The 17239-nt window shown below is 57.7% G+C and overlaps 1 long non-coding RNA gene across 1 annotated transcript; it reads left to right on the forward strand.

Annotated features, from left to right (window-relative positions):
- Positions 1-358: 358 nt before the first annotated feature.
- LOC123381290 lies at positions 359-9912 on the forward strand. The gene is made up of 3 exons (XR_006588128.1): positions 359-1911; positions 3020-3212; positions 4342-9912. It is a non-coding gene; the product is annotated as an uncharacterized LOC123381290 (long non-coding RNA).
- The last annotated feature ends 7327 nt before the right edge of the window (positions 9913-17239 follow it).

Consider the following 17239-nt stretch of genomic DNA (forward strand, 5'->3'; position numbering starts at 1 on the left):
TCCGGCCCCTAGGGACCTGTCATCTCTGCCGAAGAACGGGAAGGAAAACCCACTTAGCTACATGGGGCTGCAAAAGGAAAACCCGTGCCCCCCCCCCAAAAAGGGCCTCAGACCCCCGGGGTCCTTGGTCCACATTTTGAGACGGCGGGTCTAGCGGGGCCTTTCTGGCCGGCGAATGAGCATATAGTTTGGTGTTTCCCTGGTGCGGGCGGGGGACGGGGCTCCAGGAGGTGCTGGGACCCGGCAGGGTGGGTGGGGGGAGACAAAGCGCAGCCCGCGTCCCGCACCAGACCCGTAGGTGAGGTGGCCAGTGAAGGGGGAGGTGCAGCCCGGACCGCCGGGTGCCGAAATGGGGGGGTGTGCGGGCCTTTGGGGAGCGTGGCATCCTGCCCCGCTAGCGGAAGGATCTGGAATCTGCCCGGGGCCTGGGTCGCTCGGCGCTGGCTATGGCTGGGTCACTGAGCGTTACCTTCCCCGGCTGTCGGTGGCTTCCTCATCCCCACTCTACAGAGGAGGAAACTGAGGCTCCTGCCTCCCAGCACCGAGTCGTGGTTGTGGACGGCAGAGCCCGGGAGGGCATCCGAGGCCTGGGGTGCGGGGACCGTAGCAGGCAGAGTTGGGATGGTCCTGCCTCCCCAGCCTGAGGCCGGTGGGGCTCCAGGGGGGCACTGGGCTGGGGGCCGGGAGACCCCAGGGGCTCAGAAAAGAAGAGCTGCCACGGAGAGGTGGGGGAGCATCTGCGGCTTGCCCGCGGCCCTCACGGCCTCAGCTTCCTCGTCTGTACAATGGGGGCGATAAGCCCCTGGTTCTGCGGCCAAATCGGGCGCTTGCTCCCCATGGGCGCCGCCCCCGTGGGCACGTGACCCACCTCCCCCACTTGCAGGGATGTCCCCACGGCTCAGCTGGCCCGGTCCCCCCGGGGCCCCTCTGTGTGATGATGACTTACGAACGTGCTCCCCGTACGGCCCCGGGATCCCTGCCGGGTCCCCTAAGGCCTTTACCCCCTTTACCCCCTTTACGCCTCTTGGAAGCTCTGGCTGGACTGTAGGGCCCTCGTGCGCGTCCCACCGAGGCCAAAAGGGAGCCGGGGCGCCGAACACCTGCGCCGAGACCCACACGGTTCCCGGCTCTGCCATCTGACGACAAGGGGACAAGGCAGTGGGGCAGGAACGCGTCCAGGAATAGAAAAGAAAGTCGACACCCCAGTGTGGGCGCCGGGGCTCCAGGGGCCATTCCTGGGACAGTCCTGAGGAAATCGGGGCCACGCTACCCTCATGGCACCCCTGTTTCCCACCCCAGGCCTGGGAGGGCAGAGGAAAAGGGGGTTTTGAACCGTGCCCCAGAGTGCTCGGTCCTGGGGGCGGCTCCAGCCTTCCCTCCTGGAACCCCGCGAATGGACCCTCTGGCCACATGGGGGCTGCGGGGTGGGCAGGCAGCCCCGGGGGGCCACCAAGGAGGCAGGGCCCTCAGGCCTTCCAGAACGACCTCATTTGCTCAGCCCAGGAGTTTGATAAGATGATCCTACCGGCCCGGCCCACGGGGGAGGCAGCCCGGGCCAAGAGGAAGGGGGCATTTCACGCCTGTCCACACACCGCGGGGTTCACAGCTGGACCCGGGTAACCTGGGGCACTCAGCCTCCTAACTGAGATCAATCCTTACACAACCACACAGTACGGAACCCTGCCTTGTTGAGCCCAAGACCCGCCGGGGGCTGATGGCAAAGAAGTGACCATCGACTCCAATTTCCACCCGGAAATTCCCGGAAACGCTGACCTTATTCACCCCGATCACAACCGTGTGCTGAGGAAACCAAAGCGGTTGGTCTGGAGTCAGATCTGCTCCTTCCTGGCTGTGCATCCTTGGGCAAGCTGCCTAACCTCTCTGAACCTGTTTCCTCGTCTGCCCATAAGGGTGTGTTTGCTCAATACTCCTGTCACTTGATTCATTCTTTCTCTCCTGGTCTAAGGAACGGGTTGTTGTTTTCCATTTTTAAATTTTTTTTTTCAACATTTATTTATTTTTGGGACAGAGAGAGACAGAGCGTGAACGGGGGAGGGGCAGAGAGAGAGGGAGACACAGAATCGGAAACAGGCTCCAGGCTCTGAGCCATCAGCCCAGAGCCTGACGCAGGGCTCGAACTCATGGACCGCGAGATCGTGACCTGGCTGAAGTCGGACGCTTAACCGACTGCGCCACCCAGGCGCCCCTCCATTTTTAAAATGTATTTATTTTTCATTAAAATAATTTTTCACTCAGCGTAGAGTGAAATAAGTCAGCCAGAGAAGGACAGATACCGTATGCGGATCTTGAGAAACTTAACAGAAGACCACGGGGGAGGGGAAGGGGGGAAAAAAGTGAGAGAGAGGGAGGGAGGCAAAGCATAAAGAGACTCTTAGATACAGAGAACAGACTGAGGGTGGATGGGGGGGCGGGGGGGGAGAGGGGAACATGGGGGATGGGCACCGAGGAGGGCACCGGTGGGGAGGAGCACTGGGAGGAGCACATAAACGATGAACCACGGGAATCTGCCCCCAAAACCAGGAGCACACTTCACACGCTGTATGTTAGCCAACTTGACACGAAATTCTATTTTAAGAAAAGAAACAAAGAAACATTATTTTTAATGTTTTATTTATTTTTGAGAGACAGCAACCCTCACGAGTGATTTTCTTTTTTAATGTCTATTTTTGAGAGAGTGCGCGAGTGAGCAGGGGAGGGGCAGAGAGAGAGAGAGAGAGAGAGAGAGAAGGGGACAGAGGATCCAGAAGGGGCTCCACACTGACAGCAAAGCAGACAGCCCGATGCAGGACTCGAACTCATGAGCCCTGAGATCACGACCTGAGCCAAAGTCAGCCGCTCACCCACTGAGCCGCCCAGGTGTCCCTGGAGAGCCTCGCTGTTTACATCAGAATGGAGGTTCAGGGAGGCAGAGCCAGACTTGTTCGGAGTCCCAGAGCTCTAGGGTGAGGCCAGGATTTGAACGTGACTTTGCCAGGCTGATGCCCGTCTCCCCACCTAGCACGCCCGGGCTGCCTGCAAAGGCGAGTGAAGAGGACACCCGCCATCGGAGAGGATGCTGCTCCAACGGTGGCGTCTGGGCCAGTGGCGGCCAGCTCGCCGGCTGTTTGCCAGGAATGCAGAATCTCAGGCCCCACCAGAGACCAGCTGAATCTCGTCTTTCAACAGTGTCCCCAGGATGACTGGTGTGCACGGTAAGGTTTGAGAAGCAAGGGCCTAGATCAGGGTTTCCTGGCGTGTGTTTAGGGAAATTAGAGTAAATGTGATTAAAAGAGAAGGTACCGAGGGGAGGAGGGTCAGTGCCCAAGTCAGTCCGGGAAGGGCAAGATTAAACAAAGAGGGAGTACAGAACTTATCAGGGCTTTTAATTTGGAAATGTACATTGTCTGTCTGGACGACAGATTATATCACAGGACCCATGCTTTTTTAGAATCTCCTTGTGTTCTACTGAATATATTAGGAGGGAAACCTGGGTCCTGGAGGTCTTTTTTTTTTTTTAATTTTTAATTTATTATTATTTTTAAAAATTTAAAAAAATTTTAATTTAAAGCATACGTATATTTTCAAAGTTTATTTATTTATTTTGAGAGAGAGAGAGAGGGAGCAAGCTCACACAGGGGAGGGGCAGAGAGAGAGGCAAAGGGAGAATTCCAAGCTGACCTTGAAGAGCCCGACCTGGGTCTCAATTACACGAACCGGGAGATCACGACCTGGGCCGAAATCAAGAGTGGGATGCTGAACCGATTGAGCCACCCAGGTGCCCCTGGGTCCTGGAGATCTTAATGATAAAATCGCAGCACTTATTATGCACCAGGCCCTGGGCTCCTCTACACATTAGCGTGTGGCTTCCCTCCCCAAAGTAACCTCATCATTCAAGATGGCTCCTGGAGCTCCAGCCATCATGTCTGCATTCCAGCAGCAGGAAGGAGGAAAGAGACCACTGTCCACCTGAGTCATCCTCCTTTAAGGAGCCTTCCCGGAAGTTCCACTAAATCCGTCTGCCTTCATCTCACCAGCCAGATTTAGCCACACAGCCATATTTTTAACCACTGGGAAAGGTCACCCAGCTCAAAATCGAGATGTCGTGGCTCAAGACCGTGGGCAGGTGGATATCTAGAAGGTAGTTATCAGTCAGTGTCCTGGGGGAGGGTAGTTATCAGCCTTTCCCATGGGGGAGGGTGCTCGTCCAAGGTCACACTGCTGGTCGGTAAGGGAACATTTTTGAACCTGCCTCCTGCCCTGCCAGGGGTCTCAGCTTTTGCTGCGTTTGCGAATTGTCTTCTGAGGGAAATCAAAAGGTCTTATTTAAAATGTTCCTTTTAGGTTTTTCTGCTCAGAGAAGCCTGAGAAATGTTGGGAAACACAAAGAGAAGCATGCTTCCTTACTCCAGCACTCGTCCAAGTGAATCAAGGAGCCACTGATAACAGAAATGGCTTCCTCAGGGAAAGTTGTATTATCTCACTGCAGAGAGAGAGAGAGAGAGAGAGAGAGAGAGAGAGAGAGATGGTGTCGGGACTGGTTGATTCAGCAACTCACCATTGTCACTGACGACTTGGTTCTGTTTCTGTTTCTCCATCTTCAGGCTAGCCCCCTCATGGTGCACGATGGCTGCTGTTGAGCCAGGCATCAAGTCCCAAAGCCCAGGGGGCAGCAGAGCGAATACCCTTTCCTCACGGCTATGTGTAAAGGCAAGGCAAGCTTCCCACAGCCTCCGGACACACTCCCCCTCTTGCTGGCATTTCTTGGGGACCTCTCCTAGGCCAATCGTGCACAAGGGAGGCCCCGGGACCCCTGTGATTGACCGAAATCGTCACCGTCCACTGTGGGGCAGGGATGGGACCGAGTCAGCACCCGGACAAAATCAAGGTCCCGCCGGCAGGCAGGGGGGATGGCTGACGAGGCAAACCCAGTGGGGCTGGTCGTGGTGGCTCCGGAGGTGCAGACACACCGTGCGGTCCCCCCGCCGGTGGGCGGAAGGCGCCCGGCCCCTGCCCGGAGGGCCGGCTCGTTGTGGGGGGCGGGTGCTGGATGGGGTGGGGGCCCCGGCATTTGCGCACTAAGTGGACCGGAGAGGGGATTGCGTGAGATTAGCGTTTTCCCCAAGCTGCATGTTGGAAACGCGGTATTTTATTTACCTCCATTAAGTACTTTTCTGATACCAAATGGAACACTCACTAGGGTGGCCGCGAAGGTCTCTCGGACCCCCGCTCTCCAAGGAAGGGGCCTGTCGCCCCAGTCTGGGGGGCCTCGGCTGTCTGCCCCTCCAGGAGTCCCTGCTGCGGGGCCACTTCTGGGCCATGACCCTCCGGGCGCTCTCCTCATCCGATGACCCAGCGGTTTTCAACAGGGGGTCTTGCCCCCCAGGGGACATTTGGACACATTTCTGGTCGTCGCGGCTGGCAAGGCAGTGACGCTGGCATCGGGTGGGTTGAGGTCAGGGCTGCTGGTGAGCACGCTGTGGTGCACAGACATCCCCCCGAAGCACAGGGTGATCCGGCCCCAGATGTCAGTGGGGGCCGAGCTCCAGATGCCCTGACGGCTGATGACACCAGGTATCAGACCCTGGCCGGCCCGGCCCCCCGTGGGACCCCCTCACAGAGCCCATTCCAGCTGCAGAGCCCCCACAGGGGGCCCCCTCCTGCCCTCCCGCGTCCACAGACTGTGCATCTCAACCGCCTTCTCCGAGCCTGCACCCCTGGGAAGGCAAACGGAGACAGTCGCTCTTCCAGAAAATTCTAGCAAGGTCAGAGTCGGCTGTGCAATCCGTAGGCAGCGAGAGCTGCGGATCTCCGACTCCCGAGGTAACTACTGTTCGCCCGGGTGCACGTTCATCCTGAGGTTTCGTGTTTTGTTTTTTTTCCCCGGGCATCTGGTGGGCACCTGTTCTCTGTCCTGGCCAGCTTCCAAGTGCCCTGCTTCTGGTAACCACGCCCGGCCCTCCCCTGGGGACCCATCTTCTAGGCTCAGGCCGGGAGGTCTGCCGCGACCTGACTCCTTGCCCGCCCCTCCCCCTAGAGAGGGTCATGTGACCTAGGCCTGACTAATCACCCTAGTCCCGCCTGCTGACCTCTGTGACGGGTGGAGCAGTGGGCGTATGTTCTCAGCAAGGCCTGAGGAATCCGTTGGAAGTCGCGAGAAAGAAGAATACTTTCTGCTGTGGTTGCTCAGCTGGTGGAGCAGGAACCTGGAACTGCCTGGAGCCCCCACGTGGAGAGAGACTGCTTGAGAATAAAGCTGGAACAGAATCGGGCTGAGCAGAGAGATGGGGAGCCCGAGGTGGAATCGCGAAGACAGCGGGTCCTGGATCAAGCCACACCTGAAGTCACACTCTTGGTTGTTTTCTTACAACAATAATTTCCTTTTTTTTTTTTTTTTTGTAACTGAGTGTCTGTTTATGAGTTGAATTGTGTTCCTTCCCCCCAAAAAGACATGTTGAAGCCCTCACCCCCAGGATCTCAGAATGTGACTTTACTTGAGAATGGAGTCTTTGCATAGGTAATCAGCGTAGGGCGCGGTTGTTAGGGTGGGCTCTTATCCCGTCTGACTGGGGCCCCTATAGAAAAGTGGAATTTGGACACAGAGACAAACATGCACGGAGGGACGATAATGCGAAGACACACGGGGACGATGCTGGGCATGCTGTGTGACTGGAATGGTGTGTCTACAAGCCACGGAATGCCTGTCATTGCCGGCAAGCACCGAAGCTGGAAGAGGCAAGGGAGGATTCTCCCCCTAGAGCCATCAGAGGGAGCACGGCCTTGCTGCCACCTTGACTGTAGACTTCTGGCCTCCAGATCTGTGAATTGGGAGAGTTTACGAAGGGACAGTTGACAGAGGTGGGAGCAGGATGTGTTTGGGAAATCAGGAAGGAACGGCGCCGTGCCCAGGGCGTCTGGGTGGCTCAGTCAGTTAAGCGTCCGACTTGGGCTCAGGTCACGATCTCACGGTTTGTGAGTTCCAGCCCCGCGTGGGGCTCTGCGCCGACAGGTCAGAGTCTGGAACCTGCTTCGGATTCTGCACTCCCTCCTTCCCACTGTGCCCCTCCCCTGCTCGTGCTGTCTCGCTCTCTCAAAAACAAAATGTTTAAAAATAAATAAGTCAAGAGATAAATAAAAAGAAGAACACAGCCCCTGTTATGATCACAGCGAGGCAGGAAGGGAGGTGGGGGAAATACCCCAACCTCTCTCTCTCCTCCTGCCTGCCAGTCTTCCATCGGTGCCTCCCGTTGGCTGAACCCAGCAGAGTGCAAGGGAGCCTGGGTAATGTAGTCCCCAGGGTCGGCTCCCTGGTGCACAGAGCGGGGAGGGTCTGGAGAGGCAATGAAAAGTACCCGGAGGGGCGCCTTGCTGGCTCGGTTGGTAGAGCATGCCACTTGTGAGCTCCTGGTCACGAGTTCGAGCCCCATGCTGAGAGTAGACCTTACTCGAAGAGAGGAAAAGAAAGATCACCAGAATACTTAAAACGAGGCTACGCAAAAGTAAAATTTAAGGAAACTGTTCAATCCTCCCGCTTCTCTCTCCCCCTGCCCTTGTGATCTGTTCTGATGCTCCTCACTGGTCAGTCTCACCCAGGGGCCAGAAGGGAGGAGGTCGGGTGATGCAGGTCACATGGGCCAGCCCCAGCAGGAACAGAGCAAAGAAGAATATAGCGCGAGATCGTTACAAAGATCCGGTGTCATTTTTCGGCCGGGGGAACAGGAGAAGGTCAAGTGCTTTGCTTCGGGACCCTAAGCTAACCAACGGCAGAGCTGGGATTCGAACCCAGGACCGTGTGGCTCCTGAATCCCCGCTCTGCTCATCCCACAGGAAGCCCAGCCACGTGAGCACGCAGCGCGTGTGCAGGGGCACTTGCTCTTTGCACGCCCACCCGGTGCGCCTCGTCCTGGGCGTGTGTTTCAGGAGGCGTTCTCTTTTTTCCGATCTCTGTTACCACCAGCAAGTTTCAAAAGCAGCGAGAGGGAGAGAGGGAGGTGAAATGACACTTACTAAACAGGAACCCTCTCCCACCATCTCCGCGCTCACGGTGCCTCTGCGTCTAAGTAGGGGACGTGGCGTTCGGGGTGCGAACGTGAAATCACTGTCCCCTCGGCGGGCAGGCGGGCGTGGGTGAGGCAGACGCCTGACTCCCGGGAAGCAGGGGCTCTTCCGTGGACTCGGGCGAGGCTGTCTGCTCCCGGGGGACGATGCAAACGCCCGGCGCAATGCACCCGCAGGGCCATGTGCGCACCAGTGGGTCCTCCGGAACGCGGGAGGTACCACGGCCTCTTTCATCAGCGTTAGTACAACTGATCCTTGGACGTGAGCGAGTGGGGGGAAGGATCCGATGCAGGTGAGGACCGGCCACCTATGATTTCATTTCAGCCTTGCAGCAACCAGGGAGCTCTCGCCCAGCGGAGCAAGAGAATCTCCCTCAGTGGAGCGGGGGTCAAGGACAGACAGAAGCGAAACTCTGCACTGAGAGTCACGGGGACGGCATCAGACCCGGGTGGAAACCTGGGGTTCTGGAGCCCAGGTGCCTGGGGTGGAGCCCCACCCCTGCAGTTCCTTTGCCTGAGGACAGGTGACTTGTCCCCTCTGTGCCTCGGATTCATCGTTTGTAAAGTGGGAGTGACCGTAGTACCCCTCTCCGGGAGTGACAAGCGTACCCTCTCTAGGGTTCAGGGAGTCGGTGCCCGGAAGGGGCCCGGGGCAGTGCCGGGCACGTGGTGGGCAGGCCAGCAGCAACTCGTTATTTTTAAATTCTGTCGCTCCAGCCTGGGATGGGCCATTTTCTTCTCTGTCCCACCTGCAGAACCTCCCTGGCATTCTCCTCGGGCACATCAGAGCAGGAATGTTCGTGGAATGAATTATTGATTGACTTGGGCCGGATGCTGTGTGAAAAGCATTCTGATCCAAAGGCCGGGAGGAGAATATTTAACCCTGAGGGGGCTGGAGGCCTCCCACTGGGAGGCAAGGGGGTGCCGGGACCCCCCAACCGTGCAGAGCTGGGAGCAAGGAACTGACGCCTCCCGCCCACAGCCAGTGAGGAGCTGAGGTCTGCTGTTCTAGGCTGGATCGCGTACCCCCGAATTCCTGTGTGGAACCCTTGAGCCCCAGTACCTTGGAATGGGACTGGATTTGGAAATAAGGCCTTTAAAGGGATGGTGAAGTTAAAATAAGGCTGTTGAGGTGGCCCTCATCCAACCTAACTTCTGTTCCTGCGAGAAGAGGAAGCGGTACGAGGGATGCCGGTGCAGAAGAAAGGCCATATGAGGACACAGTGAGAAGACAGCCATCTGCAAGCCAGGGAGGGAGGCCAGGAGAGATCAGACCTGGTGGCCCTTGATCCTGGACTTCCAGCCTCTAATACCGTGAAACCCAAAAGTCCTGTCATTTGAGCCACCCGGTCTGCGTTTGCTACGGCAGCCCGGGCCGACTGGGACACCTGCCAACGGCCATTGAGCAGACCATCTTAGAAGCAACTCCTCCAGCCCCGGTCAAGCCTTCGGATGAGGCAACCCCAGCCAAGACAAGCCTCAGATAACCCCAACCCTCGGATAAGCCTCTCTCGAATTCCTGACCCACAGAAACCACGTGAGATTAATACTTCTTGTTGGCTTAAATGGGTATTTTGCTCTTCGGCCACGGAAGGGGCCGTATCTAGCTCCCAGGCTCGGTTTGGCCCCCACGGAGCAAGGTCCCTGACGGACATAGAGACACAGCCTCTAGCTGTTACTTTTGCTTTTTAGTTCGGCAACTGTTTTCCGCTTGGCATATAGTTAATGCTCAACAAATACTTGTCGATGGATGCGTAATAAACCCTGAGGTCTCCCGGGCAGATGGGTACTTAATCAGAGCTCTTTTTTTTTTCTCCCCCAGGACAATTTTTTTTAATGTTTATTTGTTTTTTGAGAGACAGACAGAGCACGAGAGGGGGAGGAGCAGTGAGGGAGGGAGACACAGACTCCGAAGCAGGTTCCAGGCTCCGAGCTGTCAGCACGGAGCCCGACGCGGGGCTCGAACGCACGAACCGCGAGATCGTGACCTGAGCCGAAGTCAGACGCTTAACTAAGTCACCCAGGCCCCCCTTTTCAGGACTATTTTTAAAGTCCAGCAAGGAAAGGCACTCTCAAATTTCCCTTAGCAACTTTTCTAGCTGTCTAGCAACCCTTGATGTCATGAATTTTCCCCTCACACGCAGCCCGGTTTTCATCGACTGCAGCTAGAACTCTCCCTGTTTTATTTCTTTCTTTCTTTCTTTCTTTCTTTCTTTCTTTCTTTCTTTCTTTCTTTCTTAATTCCTGTTATTGGTCAAGCAAATATTTACTGGCCACATCCTGCAGGGAGGTCATCAATGACAGACATCCCCTTGCCTGCGATGAATGAGGACGTGCGCTGGGAGTCAGGGGGCCTGAGTTCCACTTGCTTCCCCGTCTGGGGACTCAATTTTCCCGTTTCTAAAAATGGGGGCTCTGTGCTCGACTGGGGGCAGCCAGGAGTTTTTTTATCACGCGCCAGCTCCTCGAAACTGAGAGGGGCCGCCTCCAGGTGCAGGTTGAGGATCCCGAGGTGACGTTCAGACTCAGAGGGAAGGCAAGCTGGGATCCATGAGTGATGTCTGCCCGGGCCTGGCACAGGAAGGTGCTGGGCGTTGGCCAACCCTGAGCTTGGCCGACTCAGAATTTCCTGCAAGGCTCTGACGGTCCCTGACTTGGGGAGTCTCGACGGACCCAGGGGGCATATCAACCCGCGGACGCAAAGCTGTGGCGGCCGGGATCCGTGGAGAATTCTGCGCAGGGAAGTGTAGCTGGGGCCTTCCAGGTGCTGAGGGAGGAAGGGGTGGGCTGAACGGGGCTGTTGGCTCAGCTGGTCCTGGACATTCCAAGCTGTGAAAAGAGACCCCCCACTCCCACCCCTTCTCCTGGGGTCCTAGAGCCTTGTTTGGGGCTGAGGCTGGGGGTCCCTGACTCAAAGCAGTTAACGTGTATGCCGACATCTTCCCAGACAGATTCTGAGTTTGGGGGGGATTGGATTACGTCGGGACAGAGGCCGTGTGGAAAGGCAATCTTGACAATAAATAGAATGACAGTATCCACGTCGGTCACCGATAATCGGGCGCGTTCTATATGTCTGCGGTGGTGAAAGCGGTTGGTATGGGTTTTCCACGTGACCTTCAGGACGCCCTATGAGGTGGGGCTGCCCTCAACCCCTGCTGTCCACAGCAGCCAGGGCGGCCTTTGGGACGTCAGCCAGACCATGCCAACCCCAGGGGCTCCCGCTGCTCCCAGAAGACCCGCCCTCATGACGACCTTCAAGGCCCCTGCCTGTCTCTCCATCTGGTCGCCCGCCCCCTTCCCTTCCATTCACTCAGCTCCATTCTCAAGGACCTTTCTTCTGCTCGTCCCGCATGCTGACTCGTTCCTGCCCCAGGACATTTGCACGTGCTGTTCCCCCTGCCCGGAACGCCTTTCCCTCAGAGTCCACGTGTCCCCCTTCACCTCTCACGTCAATGGCCTTGCCTGACCTCCTTCTCTAACGAGCGCGGACCCTCCCCAGGGCTCGCTGGGAGGCCTCGTTCTGTCGTGTCTCCCCGACGCTATCAGGGGGCGTCTCTTGTCCCTCTGCTTGCTGCCTGTCTTGCCCTGTCCTAGAAGGTAATGTCCAGGGAGAACCCTCCCGAGCGAGGAGGCCTCGCTGCCTTAGGGCCACCTCGGTGCCCTTCATCGTAGCAGAGAGGACAATGATGTCACCATGGGGCGGGCCACCTGGCCACCTGAAGGCGGAGGACAAAACACCACGACCCCAGCCTCAGAGGTGGCCTCTGGGAGGACAAAATCTCCCCCACGAACGTCAGGACGGGGCGGGGGGGGGGGTGCAGAGATCGACTCTCCTTTGGGACGCTGGCACCGCTTTCCCCGCCCCCACCCCCCCACCCCCGCCGCAAAAAGAGGAGAAAGTCCGAGCCCGACGGTCCAGCCGACAGCACGCAGCAGTTTCGAGAGGCCCGTGTCACTGACAGCAAGCATTCGCGACCCCCAGGGGCTGGTCAGAGTTTAGGTGGCCGTGGGTGTTCTCAGCGGCGCGTCACATTACGGTGCAGCCGACACGGACAGTGGCTTCGCGGGGATGAAATACGGTACGACGCCCACTTTCCAGGTGGGGCCCACGGAGGCCGGCCTTGCCCGAGACCACGGCGTGGGGCGTGGGGGAGCCCAAGCGCTGGTCTCGGAGGAGCTGGCTCCTGCCGCCTGGGAGCGCGCCTACCAGACGCCAGCCCCCGCCCCCCCGGCGGACACCCGGGAAGGGCCGCGTCCCCGTCCGCGGCCGAGCATGCGCTGGAGAGCCCGCAGCCCTGGGCGGCAGGACTGGCTTTCTACTTCTTGCCCGGGTGAAGCACGTCTGGGCATTTTCCAGCGATCCGTCCGGCAGCCGACGGGTCTTTGTCTGCAGAGGCGGGCGTGACAGGCACCCAGCTAGTTCCCCAGCACGACTGCCTTCCGCAGAGGCCCTGGGGCTGGGGAAACGGGGGCCAGGCTGGCTCCCCACGAGCACTGTCCGGACGCTGGACGCCCCTCCGCCCCCAGTCGGGCGGGCGAGCCGAGCACAGCAGGTGCCGTGGCCTGACCCCAGGGGGCCGGAAGTTGGGACTCTGGAGTCCACGACCACGCCCACGCCGCACCCCTGCGACCCCCGGTGCATAAGGTGAAAGCAGAAGCCGGCCCAGAGAGCCGCGTTCGGGTCTTCGCTTTGCCACGTGACAGCCGCGTGGCCTTGGGCAAGTCACTTCGCCCCTCTGGGCTTCGATTTCCTCATCTGGAAAGTGAGGACAGTGGCAGTAGCCGCTTGAACGGATTGTTGGGGAAATTAAGCGAGTTGATATATGGGAGATGCTTGAAACACAGTGCTTGGCATTTAGTAAGTAGGTTATGAAATTAGCCACGATCCTAGGTCCATATAAATGTATAGGGGAAAAATGAAACCTGGAAAGAAATACACTAACATAGGGGCGCCTGCGTGGCTCGGTCGGTTCAGCGTCCGACTTCGGCTCAGGTCGTGATCTCACGGTCTGTGGGTTCGAGCCCGGTGTCGGGCTCTGGGCTGACGGCTCAGAGCCTGGAGCCCGCTTCGGATTCTGTGTCTCCCTCTCTCTCTGCCCCTCCCCCGTTCATGCTCTGTCTCTCTCTGTCTCAAAAATAAATAAACGTTAAAAAAAATTTTTTAAAAAAAAGAAATACACTAAAATAGCACTGGAGGGGCGCTTGGGGGGCTCAGCTGGTGAAGCGTCCGACTCTTGATTTTACGTCAAGTCATGGTCTCGCGGTTTGTGGGTTTGAGCCCCTCGCCGGGCTCTGCGCCGCCAGCACAGACCCTGCTTGGGGTTCTCTCTCTCTCTCTCTCTCTCTCTCTCTCTCGCACCTCCCCTGCTCTCTGTCTCTCAAAATTAATAAACTTAAAAAGAAACAGCGGTGGAGAAGGCCGCCCTACCACCGGGTGACAGAAGCCTTTTTTTTTCTTCTTTAGAGTTGCAAGTTTGCGTCCAAACATTTTCACAACAAGCACCCTTTCTGTTGTCCTAAAAACGAAGCCCCCTTGAGACCTGCAAGGCGGAGGCTCCTTTAATGAGCTGTCACTTGAAGTCCTGTTGTCTCCGAAGGTGACAAGGTCCTGTGTGTATGGCCCACCTTGGAGTTCATGGCTCTGGACCCCAGAAGGCAGAAAAGGGTGACGAAGGCCTGGACGACGGTGGAGCAGGACCCTGCGCATAACGGGTCACTCGGTGTGGGGTGCCAGGACTTCCGAACTTGGCACCCGGGACATTGCGGGCCGCTCTGGGGACAGTTTGGAAATTTCTGCTACAACCTAACTTCACCAGCACGGGCCCTGGGTGCGTGCATGGGCTCTGGGTGGGGCCCCACCCCTCTCACCATCTTATCTGCTCAGACAAGAGGGGCTGGGCTCTCAGAGCATTTCTTATCAGGAGGTTACCAGCTCCCCCCCCTCCTCCTTGCTGACTCCGGAATCTCCGGGAGCCTTCGAGCTGGACACTTGGCCAGGCAGGCAGGCAGGCAGGAGCATAAGAACCTTTCCCAAAGGGGGAGCTGAGAGCTAAAGCCAGGGGTGTGCGTGAAAGAAAAGGAAGAACAGAGGTGCGTGGCGGGGTGCCCTCCCTCCGCACCCCTCCCCTCCCGCCTCCGCAGGTCCGGATCAATGATCAGGTAGGGAGGGCTTCCGGTGCACAGAGTGCGGTGCTCGGTGTTTACAAACCTGCCGCGTCGGGGAGAACTCCCAGAGGTGGACATTCCTCTTAGCTCCGTGGAAGAGGAAATGGGCAGACAGAGAGGGGAAGTAACTGTCCCCAGGACACACAGCAGGAAGCGTGATTCACCCAGGCTGGCGGCTCCCCACCCAGATGCGATGAGTGTTCAATCTGAGCCAGAAACCTGCTACAGAAAGATGTGCTCAGCCACATCCCGAGGCCAGGGGCACGTAGGGACATCAATCTCTGCCCGCCAGGGCCCGGCGCCTGGCCCTCCCTGGTGGCTCCCCCCGCGCCCCCGCCAGCCCTGCCCCAGGCCGGCAGGGGGCTGGTGTGGGCCACCTCCCTGTTCATCTTGTTTGTTCCTATTATGTCAAATAAGCCATTATAATTTTATGTTTTTTAGATTAACATTTTTGCTCAAGGGCATAGTAATTAGCAGATGGCTGGGAGTTTAGCTATTCCAGGCAATAGTGAGGGGAAATTTTCCTCAGTCGATTTTTGGAAAGGCCAGGAGGCTGCCGGACCGCCCACACAGACCCTCGACCCCAGGAAGAGGGGCTTTAGCGTGGGGCACACAGGCTGGGTGAGGACAGGGGGGGCATTGCTGCCCTGTGCACGACCCCAGGGCCAGCCACCGCTCCCGGGCTGTGCGGGTCCGTCCCTCTGTGTCTCTCCCCTCCTCTTTCCCCAGGCTGCACCTGGCACCACTGCTCAATAAATGCATATTAATTGAACGAAGGGACAGAGGCTGCAAACCAGTGGCCCATAGGTCACATCCAGCCCTTGACGCATTGAATCAAGCCGGCACAATATACTTAAACAGCTTTTCTAAGTTTATTTATTTTGAGAGAGAAAAAGTGAGTCCGGGAGGGGCGGAGAGAGGGCGACAGGATCCCAGGCAGGTTCTGCACCCTCCGCGCAGAGCCCCACGCGGGGCTCGAACTCACAAACCGTGAGATCATGCCCCGAGCCAAAATCTCGAGTGGGACGTGGAATGGACTGAGCCGCCCAGGCGCCCCTATTTTTATACAATTTAAATAAGTCACCGCCGTTTGACGACGAGGACCTTGCACCAGCATCTAAACTTCCAGCTTCTCTAGAAAAGTCAGGGTTTCTGGGTCCGTAGCCCCATGCAGCTGCACGTGGTGGACGTGAAGCGTGGCTCTCCTTGCCAGATGGGGTGGGGGCTCCAGCCTGCCGTGGTCTCCACCGCTCCCTATTGCCCCACAGCCAACCCCGCGGCTCTCCCATCAGCACTCGCGACTTAGAAAGCCTCCCCCTTGTGGCTTAACACGAGCAAGTCTCTCGCTCACGTTACAGTTCGGGGTTCGAGGTTCCGGGTGGCACATGCAGGTGGGGGGGGCCCCCTTCCTCATCCACATCCGGGTCTCGCTCTGCTGACGTTTCCACCACGGCCCTGAGCTGTATTGTGACAGCGGCTTCCAGTGGTGGAAAAAGAACGAGATCAGGGAGCCTGCGGGGCAGGGTCGAGGGTCACCTTCCATTGGCCACGGCTCACCGCAAAGGAGGCTGGGAAATGCCATCCCGCTGTATCCCCGTAGGGGAGAACAGGCGACGGAACAGCTAGTGGTGTCCCTCCCATCCCCCGGCTTCCTTCCCCAGCCCCTGAAGCCATCACCTCCCCCTGGGGGGGGGGGGCACAGGCTTATCATTATACATATTTCCCCCCAATCTATTGTTGGGGGGCATCAACCTGACGTCTGGACCCCTCACTCTCTCTGGCTTTGCAGCTCAAGAGCCCAGATTCTTGCAACTCAACAGCCCCGGCTTCTAAGCGGAACAGCCTGCTGGATACTCTTCGACTCTGTTTTTCCTTCCCTGCGCAGTGAAGTCCTCTGGAGGTCTAGTCTGGAGAGGGCAAAGGGCAAAGGGCAAAGGAGGAATCACTGGTATGGAAAAAGGGCACTGGTTAGAAACAGTGTCCTGTCCGAGGTAATACGTGAAAGACGGCCCAGCAGGTCCCGGTGATTCCACTCGCAGGCGGCCACCCGAGAGGAACGAAAACCTACGACCCGGTTAGTCTCCTGCACGAGTGTGCACGGCAGCTGTATTGGTAACAATCGGAGACCTGGCAAAGCCCGGTGTCCATCCAGAGGCGGACAGACGGACGACTCTGCGTGCACATGACGAAGGCCCCCTCGGGAAGTCTCGGCATCGCTGTGCCGAGGGGGACACAGCGATTTCTGGAAAGGGCCAGACAGAATGTTTTTGGCTTTGCGGGACTTAGCGTCTCTGTGCCGACGGCTGGACTCCACCCTCGTAGCGTCGAGGAGGCCAAGGGCGCTGCGGAAGTGAGTGGGCGTGGCTGCGTTCTAATCCATATTTATGAGCCCCGAAATGTCGATTTCGTATCACTTCCATGTATCATGAAATGTTGTTCTTCCTTTGATTTTTCTCAACCATTAACAGCGTCAAAACCCCAGATATTCTCATGCACTCGCGGTAGGGACGCCAAATGGTACAGTTACTTTGCAGACGGCACTGTGGGCGGCTTCTTAGGCTTTCTTTTCGATGTTTACGCATTTATTTTGAAAAAGACACAGAGAGCGCGAGCAGGGGAGGGGCAGAGAGAGAGAGAGAGAGAGAGAGAATCCCAAGCAGCCTCCGCAGGGTTGGCAAGCACAGAGCCCAAGGTGGGGCTCCAACTCACGAGACCGTGAGATCCCGACCTGAGCCGAAACCAAGAGTCCAATAAGGCTTAACCGACTGAGCCCCCCGGGTGCCCCTGTGGCAGCTTCATTCCTAATCTCCCAAATGGGAAGTAACCAAGAGGTCCTTCGGCGGGCGGATGGATAAACTGTGGTTTATCCAGACCGTAGACTATGATTCAGTGCTAAAAAGAGGGGCGCCTGCGTGGCTCCTGGGTTAAGCGTCCGACTTCGGCTCAGGTCACGATCTCGCGGTCCGTGGGTTCGAGCCCCTCGTCGGGCTCTGTGCCGACAGCTCGGAGCCCGGAGCCTG

Source organism: Felis catus, chromosome D3 (genome assembly GCF_018350175.1).
Source record: "Felis catus isolate Fca126 chromosome D3, F.catus_Fca126_mat1.0, whole genome shotgun sequence".
Classification (NCBI taxonomy): domain Eukaryota; kingdom Metazoa; phylum Chordata; class Mammalia; order Carnivora; family Felidae; genus Felis; species Felis catus.